The 15183-nt window shown below is 37.8% G+C and overlaps 1 protein-coding gene across 5 annotated transcripts in view; it reads right to left on the minus strand.

The window, feature by feature from the left end:
• The window catches only part of CA1 (carbonic anhydrase 1), a 47307-nt gene extending 39378 nt beyond the window's left edge, over positions 1-7929 (minus strand). The window contains exon 1 of one of the 5 annotated variants that reach the window (XM_073794564.1): positions 7815-7929. The gene's annotated coding sequence lies outside the window, so the exon portion shown is untranslated. The remainder of the gene's footprint in view (positions 1-7814) is intronic. The other 4 variants (XM_073794563.1, XM_019926315.3, XM_019926314.3 and 1 more) reach the window with 4 other exon arrangements.
• Positions 7930-15183: the final 7254 nt, after the last annotated feature.

The raw sequence follows: 15183 nt of genomic DNA on the forward strand, positions 1-15183 counted from the left end.
TAATCTCTTAAGACACAGATGAAGAAGAAACAAAAAATTGGGAAAGATGAAAATCTGATTTCAAATCCATGACCCCCTCTCCTTGTCAATGCCTTGCTGGCAAGATTCAACCAGTTGATAAGAAATGTATGTGGGTCTCCAAAATACAAAGTCTTAAGAACACACACGAACGTGGGCATCAATGTTTACAGAACTGGGGAAGGCAGTGGCTTCTGACTGGAAACAGGCGTGATGTACTAGGGTGAGAAACTCAGAAACTTTGGCTCTCAGAGTGCAGACAACCAGTTAAGCCCAGTGGATCCCCCTTGGTCTTTGGAGAAAATTTGATCAGCCAGTTTCCAGTGTGCAGCCTGCTTCTTGGAGATCAACTCTAGAAGCTCTGGGGAAGAACTGCAACTTTGTGCAGAATTTGCTAACCCACATATTTGAGGAGGGGAGAAGCCCACCATGCCCTTTCTCACAAAACACAAAGAGGCGTTTTTTGCCTTTTGCATCCAAAAGAAGAGTTTTTAGATTCTGCTCACCAATAGGCAATAGTGTGTGAAAAGACTCTCTATGTGACCATTGTGTAGGAAAATGAAATTCAAAGCAATGAGAAACCAAAAGAATGGGGGGTAAAATGCAAAGCATTGATAATATTTCTTATGGAAGCATAAAGTGGTACAATCATTAAGTTTGTATACTCATTTGAATTATAAATGGATATAGACTTGGGTCCCTAAATCTCATGTTTAGAACTCTATGCTACTGAAGAATTGACCAAAATAATTTGAAGTATAAGGACACTAATTGAATCAGAGTTTGTGAGAGAAGGCATTTCAAAGTAGCCTAAAGACTGAAATAATGATCCTAGGCAACTGTGCTTGTAATATTTTAAGTGTAAAAAGTGAATTGCATATATGTCCATGCCACTCTCTCCAAACGTAAAGTAGATTGCTAGTGGGAAGCAGCCGCATAGCACAGGGAGATCAACTCGGTGCTTTGTGACCACCTAGAGGGGTGGGTTAGGGAGGGTGGGAGGGAGGGAGACTCAAGAGGGAAGAGATATGGGAACATATGTATATGTATAACTGATTCACTTTGTCATAAAGCAGAAACTAACACACCATTGTAAAGCAATTATACTCCAATAAAGATGTAAAAATAAAAAAGTGAATTGCAGAGCAACAACATAATATGATCCTGATTTTGTATATAACACATGTCTTGCATGTGTACATGCTTATGCATTCATTGAAGAGTGAGTGGAAAAACACCAACCTGGTAACATTTGTTACCTTGAAGGGAATATGACTGGAAAGAACAGGAGATGAAGGACTCAACTTTTGCAGCTACTCACATTAGAAAATAAATAAAAACACAGAGTATTGGAGGGAAAAGAAGGCAGATTATTTGTGAATTGCATTTGCAATTAAAAAAATCCTTTCTGTCTTTAGTTGTGGTATATAACTGCTTTAAGCATATGGAAGTATTTTTTCCATTTTATTTCTATAAAACAAACATAAATACCCTTTTGATGATTGTGTTTTATTCTAACTGAGGCAGTTGACATGCACAGTAAGCTCTTTTGGGTTTCCTTATAATTTTTTCAAGACTCACCCTCTGTCTTTCTTAAAATTTAAGTGTTTTTGAAAAAGAGAAACATGTTAGAAAGCTCCAGATAGATATAATTATGTAATATCTGGAGGGGGGAGAGTAGTGTCCTATTCCTTAAAAGGTCTAATAGCTATGCATCAAACCAGGAAGTTCCAGGCTCATCACCATCATGTCAATCTTACAACTTTCCCAACAATGTCCTGCCTCCCAGAAACTAAATCTGACTTTCTCCTTGAGCCAGTACCAAGTCTCTGGACAGAGCTTTAATGGGAGGATTTGGGGTCATGGGTTTTCTCCAAGGAGGCTCAGAAAATGCTTCCCTTGCAGTTGGAGTTTGAAGGCTGCAGCTCAGTGGCAGACCAGGACAGCTAAGAATATTTTGAAGCAAGTAGCCACTTTTCTTCTCCTCTCACTTGTATGTACCCTGTTTTCTGTGCTCTTTCCTCTGAGGTTCTCCCCTGTTCCAATTAAACTGTACATCATAATTGCAAGGCCGTCTCAGATACACTTTAAAATAACATGTTTACTTTGTGAAAGCTCTTACTTTAGGGAAACCAGAGGTCAAGATTGCAGTTTGTTGACACATTTGTGAAATGGCTTTGCTGTCCTACTTCCTTGTTCACTTCCATTTTATCTTTCATGGTACTCTCTCTTTTCCAAGTTTATGGTTTTCTAATACTACCTCTTGTCTATCCTACTTTGGACATTGGACTGCCTAGGACACATCTCTCTACCTTCCAACCCTGTATCCAAGTTTGTCTAACTTTAGCAAGTTAACCATCTTGAAATGAATTCACATCAGTGTGTTAATGGCAGAAAATGGTTTTATACGTTAACTTCTTTCAGTCACATCTGCATTTTATATAGTGATTTTAAACTCAAGTGAAAGAATATATTTTCAACAACATTTTCATGGACTAGTACAGGCTAGAAAAGGAGAGCTCTTTGGCCACAGCAGCTTCTCAGGGTCCCTCACATTGTAATAGGTACCCCAATTTGAGATGCTGCAAAGGTTGTACTTGACAGGAAACAAGTGAACAATGTTCTTTTTAAAAAGCATACTCTCAGCCTCTACCTGAAGAGAAAATGAATGGGCACCCTGGCACTGTGATGAATTGATCTCAACGTCCTCCATTCATCCTCCATCCATTACTCATGTTATTATGTTCCTTACTGATTGGAAGTTATGTTTACTTGTGTGATCCCTGCATGTTCTTTGAATAGCCCCCAACTATTATGACTTTATTACCATCTTTAGCATCAATCTACAGGCTCTGGACCAATCCCACGTGTAGGTAGAGGAAGTTTAAAGGAGATTTAAATTATCCCTCCAGTTTCAATGACACTTGGGGCTGGGAGCTGATTCTGTGGCTTAGTCCTATCTTGCCTAAGGCCTGAACCTAAATCACAATTTGTATAAAGAGCTCTATTTTTTTCCCTAAACTTCAGACTCTGACTTGATAATGGGTCAGGTGCCCCAGGCCTTCTAGATTTGTCATTTTTAATCCTTTTTGGTCATGAACTCCTTTGAGATTCTGATAAAAGTCCTATCTATGTCTGCACATATTCTCAGACTCACATACCCTCCTCAATTTCAAATACAGTTTTAGGGTTTTTTTGAACCCTAAGGCCCACCTACGAATGGGATCCCCAAATCTTGTAGGCTTTTGTGTCACATATAGTGCACCTAAGCAGAAATCAGCTCAGCTGAGGTGGTACCCTAAAACACATGCTACTGATCTCATCTGCCCTTGGGGCACCAAAATCTTGTGAGCAATAGTCAGGTAGAGTCCACCCAGGACAAATATTTGTACAAAGTAATACCCAGAGAGGCTCTTTGACTTATAACTTTATGAGAAAAATAAAACTATTTGCTGAGCATGAGTGAGCATTAGAGAAGGAGAACAATACAGAGTTTACTATACTGATAAGACCTTAATTGCATAGAGTGAATTACAGAGCAGCAAAATTCTGATATGTACTTTCAGTTCTGCATTAAGGAACTTTTGAACTCCTATATTCACGGTGGCTAAAAGAATTGTGACCTGTGTTCTACAGACTAATATAAGCTCAACCATGAAATATTTGTTAAATGCTGACTGTGCGTCAGGCCCCAAGCTAGGTTTTATAGATAAAAATATGAGTGAGGAGCTCAAATATAGTACAGGAGAAAGATGTGTAAATAAATAATAGTAAAAGTACTGCTACTTTCTAAGTGTAGGCACTGTGTTAATGGTGTCACATATATTACTTCACCAAATCTTCAAAACAATTCTAGAGGCTGGCTTATTATTACCCTCATTTTATAAATGAGGAAACAAAAATCATAGAGAAATTGAGTAAATGGACCATATACCATGGTGGAACTGAAATTCAGACCTGAGTCCAAGGAAGACCCAAGTTTTGGGGACCCTCTGTAATATGGAATACCCTTCATACCCATTAGTTGGCTATTATCAAAAGCCAAGCGAAACAAAACCAAAAGAACAGAAAATAACAAGTGTTGGCAATGATGTGGAGAAATTGGAACCTCTGTGCATTGTTTGTGGGAATATAAAATGTGCAGCCACTGTAGAAAATGGTATGGTGGTTCCTAAAATATTAAATATAGAGCTACCATATGATCTAGCAATTCCACTTCTGGGTATAAACCTAAAAGAATTGAAAGCAGGAACTTGAACAGATATTTGTACACCCATGTTCATAGCAGCTTTATTCACAATAGCCGAAAGGTAGAAACAACCCACATGTCTGTTGACAGATGAATGGATAAGCAAAACATAGTATATACGTACAATAGATTATTATCCATCCTTTAAAAGGAATGATACAATATAGGTGAACCTTGAAGACTATGCTAAGTGAAAAAAGCCAGACACAAAAGGACAAAGGAATAATACAAATATAATTCCACTAATAAGAGGTACATAGAATAGTCAAATTCACAGAGCTGGAAAGTACAATAGTGGTACCAGGGGCTGAGAGAAGAGCAATTGGGGAGTTATTGTTTAATGGATATGGAGTTTCAGGTTGAGAAGATGAAAAAGGTCTGGAGATGGATACGGTGGTGACAGTTGTACAATAATGCAATGTACTTAATGCCACAGAACTGTACACTTAAAATGGTAAATTTAATTTTTTCACAAAAAAGAATACAAAATTAATAATAAAAATTAGTTACTAAGGTGAATATGTACTCAGGACAAAAAAGTCATAACAAACATTAAAAAATTTAGCAAATACCAAAACATCACAAAATCCAGAAAAATAATACAGTATTTTGTATTAAACTGCCTGATACAACTCTGTAATACCTTTTCCTTACATTTTTGTTTCATAACCTTCAATTACCTCTTCATATGACAAAAAGTATATCATTTTCTATAGAGAGAATAGAAAGATAATTTAGGCTTCCAGCCTGGTTGATTAAATTTTTTTTATTATTGATAATGGGATGCATAAAACTTCACACACATTTGAAGTTCTGCTTCACACTTGTGCCTTACAAGCAGGATTCTCATAAATTTAATTTTGTATTATTCCCATCAAAAAATATGATGTGGTTTTAATTGTATATAAAGTACTATCAGATCTATTCCTAAGTGAAAAAAATTTCTGTCTTGACTAGGATGAGAACCAAATTCTCTGTCTACAATTTTATATATTTGGTGATTGAAATTTTTTTCCGACAGTCTGCTCTGTCTCTACATTTCAGTCTCTCTTCCACAGTCTACCAGTTTCCAGAGCTGGGAGCTGTTAGAACATTTTTGCATTTTGATAAGACTTTGGGCTCTGCATGTTTGTTTTGGCATAGTGGATGCTACCATAATGGCTAGCAATAAATTATCAATATACAGAAATGACTGTGAACCACATAAATATATCCCATTAAACCCAAACTAAAATTCAACATTCCCTCATCTGGATCTCAAAATACCTGCAGCCTCTCTAACAACATCTGACACAGGAAACCTGATGATAGTGAGATGTCAAAGTATAATTGTGGTTAAATATCTTTTGTAAATTTTATGTAAACATATGTCCACCTGAAGACATTTCTAGGGCCTTTCCAGGATCTTGGAAGTGGGTTCAAGCAAGTGGAGTGTCCTGAAGCTTAAGCATCATGTTTTCACATTAACATCACCTCTACCCAGGTCTCAACGTTTTTGCTTCTCAAAACAATACTATTCAACCGCAGACAGTTATAAAGCAGTGAGGCAAAGGCAACAAGAGAAACCTAACTAGGTGTTAAAGTCACACCAACAAAGGACACATAGAACAGCCTGGGTCAAGGAAGGCTTTGGAGGAATTCACCTACCTCGTGCTGATCTTTACTAGGATAGCACTGTCATATTTCAAGCCTTTCATCTCCACTTTCAGAAAATTATCACTAAGCACCTCTAATTTCACATCTTGCCCACCTGCCTTATCCTGCCCAATGGTGCCATAAAAGATCTGTTTACTCCTTTTTTTTTTAAAGAAAGAGTTATGTTTAGAACACATATTTACAACAAATTAAAAGATTAAAACAAATGTTGGCATGACAGAAGCAAAGAATAAAATAGGCAAAAGTTCCCAAGGCAAGAGCTCCATACTTTCAATGGATTTATGTCTTTTCAAGAGGTATAAGATGCATGGTATTGAGGGGATGTTTGGATAAGATGGATGAACTGCAGGCAGGAACTCCAAGGTACAGTGGAGATTCCCGTACGATGACTGTATCCTGGCACCTGCTAGCCCAAACCGCAGAGACGGAAGAGTGTATGTAGGTGAGCTACAGATCGTGAGTTCGATGCAACCCTAGAGGTAATATTCTAAAATAAGTATCAAATTGATTGTGTTAATCAGGTAGGGAATAGTCAATAAAATGACAATAGGGTTATCGATAATGAACAAGATACGTAAAGTATAAAAACATGCAGACTCCAACCATGCAATAAAGAGATAAATTTAGTCAAGTGGTGAAGAATATTAGCCTGTAGAGGGAGTATCGACTAACAAATCAGACAATTAAAAGTTGTAAAAGAGATTAACATTAAAAACTGGGGAAAGATACACATAATGTACAAGGTTGTACAAAATGGTGTGAGCTTGAAAAGTTCCATTGCTTCAAGGACACACCCACATGTTGACCTTTGGCTCATGAGGAGGCTCCCTGGCCCTGGGTAATACCTAACTGTGTCCCTGCTCCTCTCTCAGATTCTTTTTTTTTTTTTTTTTTTTTTTTTGGCAGTATGCGGGCTTCTCACTGTTATGGCCTCTCCCATTGTGGAGCACAGGCTCCGGACGCGCAGGCTCAGCGGCCATGGCTCACAGGCCCAGCTGCTCCGCAGCATGTGGGATCTTCCCGGACCGGGGCACGAATGCGTGTCCCCTGCATCGGCAGGCGGAATCTCAACCACTGCGCCACCAGGGAAGCCCTCAAATTCTTTAATTGACATTTCAACCTTGACCCTGATCTTCTGATACAGTAACCTCAGCCCAACGAGATCATATGTCCCTACTCTCTATTTTAGTCAGCGACTATGCAAAACAGTGAAAACAGTAAAGTTGAAATTAATAAAACCTACAGTATTAACATGTTTGTATTGAGTTTAGGAATACTTTAACCATTGGAATAATCTATGAAATATTATTTTTAAGGTGCTCAAAACAGTTAATAGAACTTGACATTTTAGAATATTATATATGAGCCATTTTATTTCAAAGGTATAAGAGAACTTTCTTAAGTTTCTACAGTGTTTAAACATTTAAGAGAACATAATTTACTAATGCATACATTTGATTTATTACTTTTACCAGAGTTACTTTAATTATTAGAAAAGTCTTCCCCCCACCCCTACCCTGGCCTTTAACTTGTCAAGTGTGTAAAAGACTAACATGTCAGGCATTTGAAATATTTGAGAGACTCCAATAAACTAAATTTATAATTCATATATTTTAAAATATTTAAAGCAACTTTTAGTTAACCGGGCCTATCAATTCCATTGTATGTTTAGGGGAATTAACATTAGATTGAATATTCATCAAGGATTAAGTATAATTTGTATTTTCTGCCTAAAAATACAAAAGCTTTAGAAAAAGTAATTTTTAAACTTGGCAGCTTTAATATATTAAATGGTAATTAAAGCCTATGCAGAACTATATTTTATAAGATTTAAAGATTCCTTTGGTGGTGGGGCACAACACACTGAAAGGCAGAACTTTCTGTTACTTACAGCTCCGAAGGAGGGAAGGCTGCCAGGCAGGATGGCACAGTGGGTTATACCTGGAGACAATGTAACAGCAAGCTTGAGCTGTAGGTGCAGGTAATGTATGGCAAGCAGGGTGGGGTTAGCTAGGTTTCCCGGGCTCTCTATGGATTGGCTAATTTTAATAAGTTTGGTGGGCCCTGGGGCATGGGCTTGTCCCCTAGTTGTCTGGTACCTGGCCTGGTAGAGATTAGGATAAGTGTATAGTGGCCCCAGAGTGTGTGAGCCTGATAAGGAAAGTGGTTGAGGTGTGGACTTAATCAGTTGTTCAAGAAGGGGAGCTGTCTAGTCTCTAGCCAGGGCCTCAAAACTGAGTCAAGACAGCACAATAAATTAAAAGTTTATTAAACTAAAATTAAAAATTTTGTCTATACCTATCTCAGTTGAGCCCTTAATGTTTTGACATCAGTTTTCTTTTTTTAAAAATTGTAGCATTATTTTTAATTGCAAAACATCAAAAATAATCTGAATCCCATACTTGAGATGTTATATTATGAAGCTATACAAAAAAAGAGCGTGATGTGTATGAATTATTATTTGTGATTTTCAGCATATACTGTTGTTTTTGTTTTAAAAAGTAAAGTTAGCATGCTTTTTTTTTTTTTTTTTCAGTACGCGGGCCTCTCACTGTTGTGGCCTCTCCCGTTGTGGAGCACAGGCTCCAGAAGCGCAGGCTCAGCGGCCATGGCTCACGGGCTTAGCCGCTCTGCGGCATGTGGGATCCTTCCGGACAGGGACACGAACCCATGTCCCCTGAATCGGCAGGCGGACTCTCAACCACTGCACCACCAGGGAAGCCGTAGCATGCTTTTTAATGTCAGAAATTAAGAGGAACTATGCATGTACGCATGTTTGTTTATACATATATAGTCCTTATTTTTGCAAATGAAAACTAGAAAGGTATTATAATAAGAAATTGGTTACCAACAGATGGTGATTTGTAGATAAGGAGAAAGGAGTGAGGAATGAATGACACTTCTTTACATGTGTGTTTTGCATAGTTTTGATTTTGGAATTTTTAAATATGCATATTAATAAAATAAATTAAATCAGCAAAACTGGAGAAAAGAGTAAAATTGAGTGTAAATATAAAAAACCCCAAGTGTATTTCCAATGAACAACACCTCACATAGAAAAACAAAACCAAATAATTTTGAACACAGCACTTTGACTATATTCCCTCAGTCTAAGGGTAAAAAGAACTTAAAAAATATTGAGCCCTAATTAGTAAGCTTGTTGTTCACAGTGATAGAGGTGTAATAATTCTGAAACTGCATTGTGTGTTTTATAGGACTGAGTAAATGAAAAAATATATTGATTGACATCAGTTTTGAGCTCAGTTATTTTGGGTATTTGAGTGGCCTGAATAGCAGAGGAGACCTCTAGAGAGTAGGATATAAGTTGCCCTAAACAGCACAGAAAACATTTCATTATGACAGTAAAAAGGAGGAAATGAAAGCAGAAGCAAGAAAAATATGAAGAATCCCGAAAGGCTGATTTGCAGCCAGGCTCCACGTTTGTTTGACGTTAACCAGAAGAATAAATCAGTCATGAAAGAGGCCTCCAGTAATATTTTGGTTGAATTACAGAGTACGCTAAAGGCACAAGTTATGCTTTTTAGGATGTTGATTTTGTGGTCCAGGCTTTCTGTTGAGTGGACACTAGATTAGTGTTCTTATCCCGTGTACAAAGGGAAGTATTAATAACATCACAAACTTCTCCTTGACAAGCTAGGGCAAATCTATTGTCAAAAACTATTTTTGCCAGGGTTCTCTGGTCTTGATTAAGCAGGCTTAATATTTGTTGTACTTTAGAAATATGAAATACTAGAGTTTCAGACATTGGTAGGTTAGTTTCAATGATTTTTGACTGTTGGGTTAGAGCAATGGCCTAACCATGTGGCCATTCCAGCAAGTCCCAGAGTAGTGGCGAATCCCAATATTACAGCTATAAATGCTGCATGTCGATGATGTTTGGCCAGGGTCAGGAAAAATTATTAAAGTTTATATAAATTGAAGATCCTTAGAGGCTGGAGTTCATCCATGTGTCTTGTGGCTGGGAGGTAATGGAAGGGCAAAGTAGAGGAGATGAGACCCTCGTTCGTAGGACCACAGTGTAGTTCTGTGCTGTTGCCTTTAAATTGAAAAGTTGTACCTTGATTTTGATAAATGGTAACTATCAAAGAATGGGACTGGAGGAAGACAGCAATTTTTGCTGAGTATATGTTGAGGGTCAGTAGCGCCTACATGGTATGTACTGAGGAAATATGACAGCAGTGACTTGCCATGAGGGAGCGCTGCAGAATCAGGGGAGATGGCTACTTCCCAATATTTTCCTTCTCTGGGCCAGATATCACCTGAATAAATGTGTGGTGTGGTATATGTGGAAGCAGATTGATAGCAAGTCTGACAGTTATGGGTAGTCAGTGCCTGAGAGGCTATTTCAGTCAAATGTATGCCTATGTTAGATGTGTAAATATTCAAGAGTCTAGGGTATTGGTTTTGCATTTTACTTGCCTTATAGTCCTTTAGAGGGAAAGAGGCATAGACACTTAGGCATAGACAGACTAAGGTGTGGGTGTGGGTGCTGAAAATTGTGGAGGGGGAGGGGAAGAGGATGAAGGGGAATGCATGGTTTGAACACTGAGAGGCCAGAAGAATTCTCCTGTTAAAGCTAGGAGAGCACACTGTGGATACTTTGGTAAGGCTGCCCTTTAGGAAGGAGCGGTGGATGGTATTAGAGCAACTTGAATCTTGGGAACATTGTGAAGATATTGGACTTGGTCCCATAGGGGCTTAGCATGGTATAGGTTGAATTATAATCATAGGGATAGAACTTATTGTTTTACAAGTATCAAAATGTAGAGTTGGGTCATGCAACAAGCAAATTGCTATATCTGGAAAGTCACTCCAGTCTGATGGGTCCCACCTTTTATAGCAGGACTCAATAGTAATAAATCATTGGAAAAATCAAGAGTCTGGGTCTTCTGTGGGTGGTGAGGCTTTCCCAGTTCTGGTGTAGTTGGGACTCCTGGTTGTTGGTTGAGAGGCAGAGGTGAAGTCATCTCTTGGGCACTGTGATACTGCAGTATCCTTCCCATGTAGATATGCACTCAGGTTGCGGTGGGTCATATCTTTGTGGCTCTATGGTTTTAAACTGAGGCTGAGCAGCTTGTAGAATGTGAAGATAGTGTTGGGCCCTGGAAGCTTCATTTTCAAATATCTTTTAAGTCAAAAGTTTTGTGGGTGCAGAGCTAGCATGATGCTGGCATCCATGATACTGCTGTCATTAGAGCAAAGTGCCAGAACATGACAGGCATAATTAAAGCTCCACTTAAAAGTAGCTGAATCTAAAAGTTCTCAGTTGTCCAAGGTTTTGCCCAGATAGGTGATGAGAGGAGTTCTGCTGCAAACAGGTTTTAAATCATAAGGCCTGATTTGGATCCATGTGGTTAATAAGCTTTTAGATGGTTTAACAATTAAAATATCCATGGCTGAGGTTGGAGCTCCAGTATTAGCTTCAGACAAGCCCCCTAATTTAACCAATTACTATGGGGTTTTTGTCTCAGTTATTTTTTTTCTTGGTTGGTGTTGGGCAAGCCATTGAGATTTGGGGCTACAGGGTTTGCATTATTGAAATTCAATGGCATTTGGGCCTCAGAATTTGCCATATTTGGTTGAAATAATGGCTTATTTGAAGGGTTTGTGTGTCTGGATTGCAAACCAATGAAAGTACCTAAACCCATAATAAGACCAAGATCCAACAGAATGGTGTACAGCTATATCTTAAAGGTTTTTTGTAGCTTGGTGTTTCTGTCTGGCATGAATTATTACCAAGGAGGGGGTTCTGGTTTTATCATGATGGGGTAGAGTGTTGGTTCTAACATTATTTTTAAGTGTGATTTTAATTTATCAAGTGGAATTGCTCATCTCCCTTCTTGGTAGTCCACATCATCTGTGGAAATGGCCCTGGAGCAATAATTTCAATTTCCTTGAGGGGTTGAGACTGAAAGGCTGGATTTATCATCCATTCATTATTGCTTGAATAGTATAGAAAATTTTTAGGTTATGGAAATTTAGGTTCAAATGGGTCCCCTAGCAAGTGGATGCATGCTGAGCCTGTAGGACAACCTATCATGGATGGGTCAGCTTGTTCATTGAAAAGAGCCTCAGTACTGTTGGCCTTGGTATGAGCAGGGACATAGGTGACCCAGATTTTAAGACAATACTCATCAGCTCTTGCCAAATGGATGGCCCCTATGGCTCATTATCCTGGATAATGAAATTGTTCTTCTTCTATTGGCCAGACCAAAAGCAAGAACTTTGGCTATTACCCAGGAATTTTATAAAAGTTGTTGGTCTTTGAACATTATGTGGGGTGATAGCCAACCTCTGACTTGAAACCGAGTCACTGTGGCATCCAGGTCTTCCTGGATGACCTTTAGTAATTGAGATTTTAAGAGAATATCACATATATAATGACAGCGGTGAGTAGAAACAAAGTAGGTACATTATCCAGGTCTTGGTGACAAAGGTTATGGACCATGACAAGGCTGTTTAAATATCCCATAGACAAATAAGTAAAGGTATATTGCGTACCTTGAAAGAAGGCAAATTGAGTCTGCGAAGCCTCAGTATAAGAACAGAATAAAACACATTGGCTAGGTCAATGAGAGCAAAATATTTCCCAAGTGCCTTTGTCTTCAGTCATCTCAACAATATTGGGTATGGGTGCTTTGATGGGAGAAACCACAGCATTTAGATCATGATGACCAATGGTAAGCCTCCATTTTTTTTAATGACCCTTTGTATTTTTTTATCATTAAGATTTTACTTTCTAAAGAGACTTTTAGGCTCACAGCAAAATTAAGGGGAACATTCAGAGATTCCCATATATCCTCTACCCAGACACACATACTCTCTCCCACATTATTAACATCTCTCACCAGAGTGGTACTTTTGTTACAATAGATGAACCTACATCGACACATCATAATCACCCAAAGTCCACAGTTTACATTGAGGTTCACTCTTGATGTTGTGGGTTTATGTTCATTTGATGGGTTTGGATAAACATATAATGACATATATCCATCATTATGGTATCATACAGAATATTTTCACTGTCTTAAAAATACTCTGTGCTCTGCTTATTCATCTCTCCCCCATCTAACCCCTGGCAACCACTGATCTGTTTATTGTATCCATAGTTTTGCCTTCCCAGAAAGTCATATAATTGAAATCAGACAGTATGTAGCATTTCAGATTGGCTTCTTTCACTTAGTAATATATATTTAAGTAATATATATTTCACTTAGTAATATATATATATATATATCTTTCACTTTACAGTAATATATATTTAAGCATTTCACATTGGCTTCTTTCATTTAGTAATATATATATATATTCTTCCATATCTTTTCATGGCTTGATAGCTCATTTCTTTTTAGTGTTGAATAATATTCCATTGTCTGGATGAATCACAGTTTAATTATGCATTTATGTAAAGAAGGACATCTTGATTTCTTCCAAGTTATGGCAATTATGAATAAAGCTGTTATAAATATCTATGAATAGGTTTTTGTGTGGATGTAAGTTAACTCATTTGAACAAATACCAAGGAGCACAATTGCTGAATAAAATGGTAAGAGTATGTTTAGTTTTATAAGAAACTACCAAACTGTCCTACGAAGTGGCTGTATCATTTTGCATTCCCATCAGTAATAATTGAGAGTTGCTGTTGATCCACTTACTTGCCAGCAATTGATGTTGTCAGTGTTATGGAGTTTGGCTCTTCTAATAGATATGTAGTGAAATCTCACTGTTGTTTTAATTTGCATTTCCTTGATGACATATTATGTGAAGAATATTTTCATATGTTTTTTGCCATCTGTATATTTCTTTAGTGAGGTGTAAGCTAAGGTCTTTGGCCCATTTTTTTTTCTTTTCGGCTGCACCACGCAGCATATGGGATTTTAGATCCCTGACCGAGGATTGAACCAATGCCCCCTGCAGTGGAAGTGCAGAGTCTTAACCACTGGAACACCAGGGAAGTCCCATGGTGCATTTTAAAATAGAGTTTATTTTTTATTTTTATTTTTTTGGCTTTTATCTTCTTATCTCTTCTTTATTTTTTAACATCTTTATTGGAGTATAATTGCTTTATAATGGTGTGTTAGTTTCTGCTTTATAACAAAGTGAATTACTTATATATATACATATACATATACATATATCCCCATATCTCTTCCCTCTTGTATCCCTCTCCCTCCCACCTTCTCTATCCCACCCCTCTAGAGGGTCAAAAAGACCGAGTTGATCTCCCTGTGTTATGAAACTGCTTCCCACTAGCTATCTATTTTACATTTGGTAGTGTATATATATGTCCATGCCACTCTCTCACTTTGTCCCAGCTTACCTTCCCCCTCCCCATGTCCTCAACTCCATTCTCTAGTAGGTCTGTGTCTTTATTCCCGACTTTCCCCTAGGTTTTTCATGACCATTTTATTTCTTTTTTTTTTTTTTTTAGATTTCATATATATGTGTTAGCATACAGTATTTGTATTTCTCTTTCTGACTTACTTCACTCTGTATGACAGACTCTAGGTCCATCCACCTCATTACAAATAACTCAATTTCATTTCTTTTTATGGCTGAGTAATATTCCATTGTATATATGTGCCCCATCTTCTTAATCCATTCATCTGTTGATGGACACTTAGGTTGCTTCCATGTCCTGGCTATTGTAAATAGAGCTGCAGTGAACATTGTGGTACATGACTTTTTTGAATTATGGATTTCCCAGGATATATGCCCAGTACTGGGATTGCTGGGTCATATGTTAGTTCTGTTTTTAGATTTTTAAGGAACCTCCATACTGTTCTCCATAGTGGCTGTATCAATGTACATTCCCACCAACAATGCAAGAGGGTTCCCTTTCCTCCAAACCCTCTCCAGTATTTATTGTTTGTAGATTTTTTGATGATGGCCATTCTGAATGGTGTGAGATGATATCTCATTGTAGTTTTGATTTCTATTTATTTAATGATTAGTGATGCCGAGCATACTTTCATGTGTTTGTTGGCAATCTGTATATCTTCTTTGGAGAAATGTCTATTTAGGTCTTCACCCATTTTTAGATTGGGTTGTTTGTTTTTTTGATATTGAGCTGCATGAGCTGCTTGTAAATTTTGGAGATTAATCCTTTGTCAGTTGCTTCATTTGCAAATATTTTCTCCCATTCAGAGGGTTGTCTTTTTGTCTTGTTTATGGTTTCCTTTGCTGTGCAAAAGCTTTTAAGGTTCATTAGATCCCATTTGTCATTTTTGTTTTTA

This window comes from Tursiops truncatus, chromosome 17 (genome assembly GCF_011762595.2).
Source record: "Tursiops truncatus isolate mTurTru1 chromosome 17, mTurTru1.mat.Y, whole genome shotgun sequence".
Lineage (NCBI taxonomy): Eukaryota > Metazoa > Chordata > Mammalia > Artiodactyla > Delphinidae > Tursiops > Tursiops truncatus.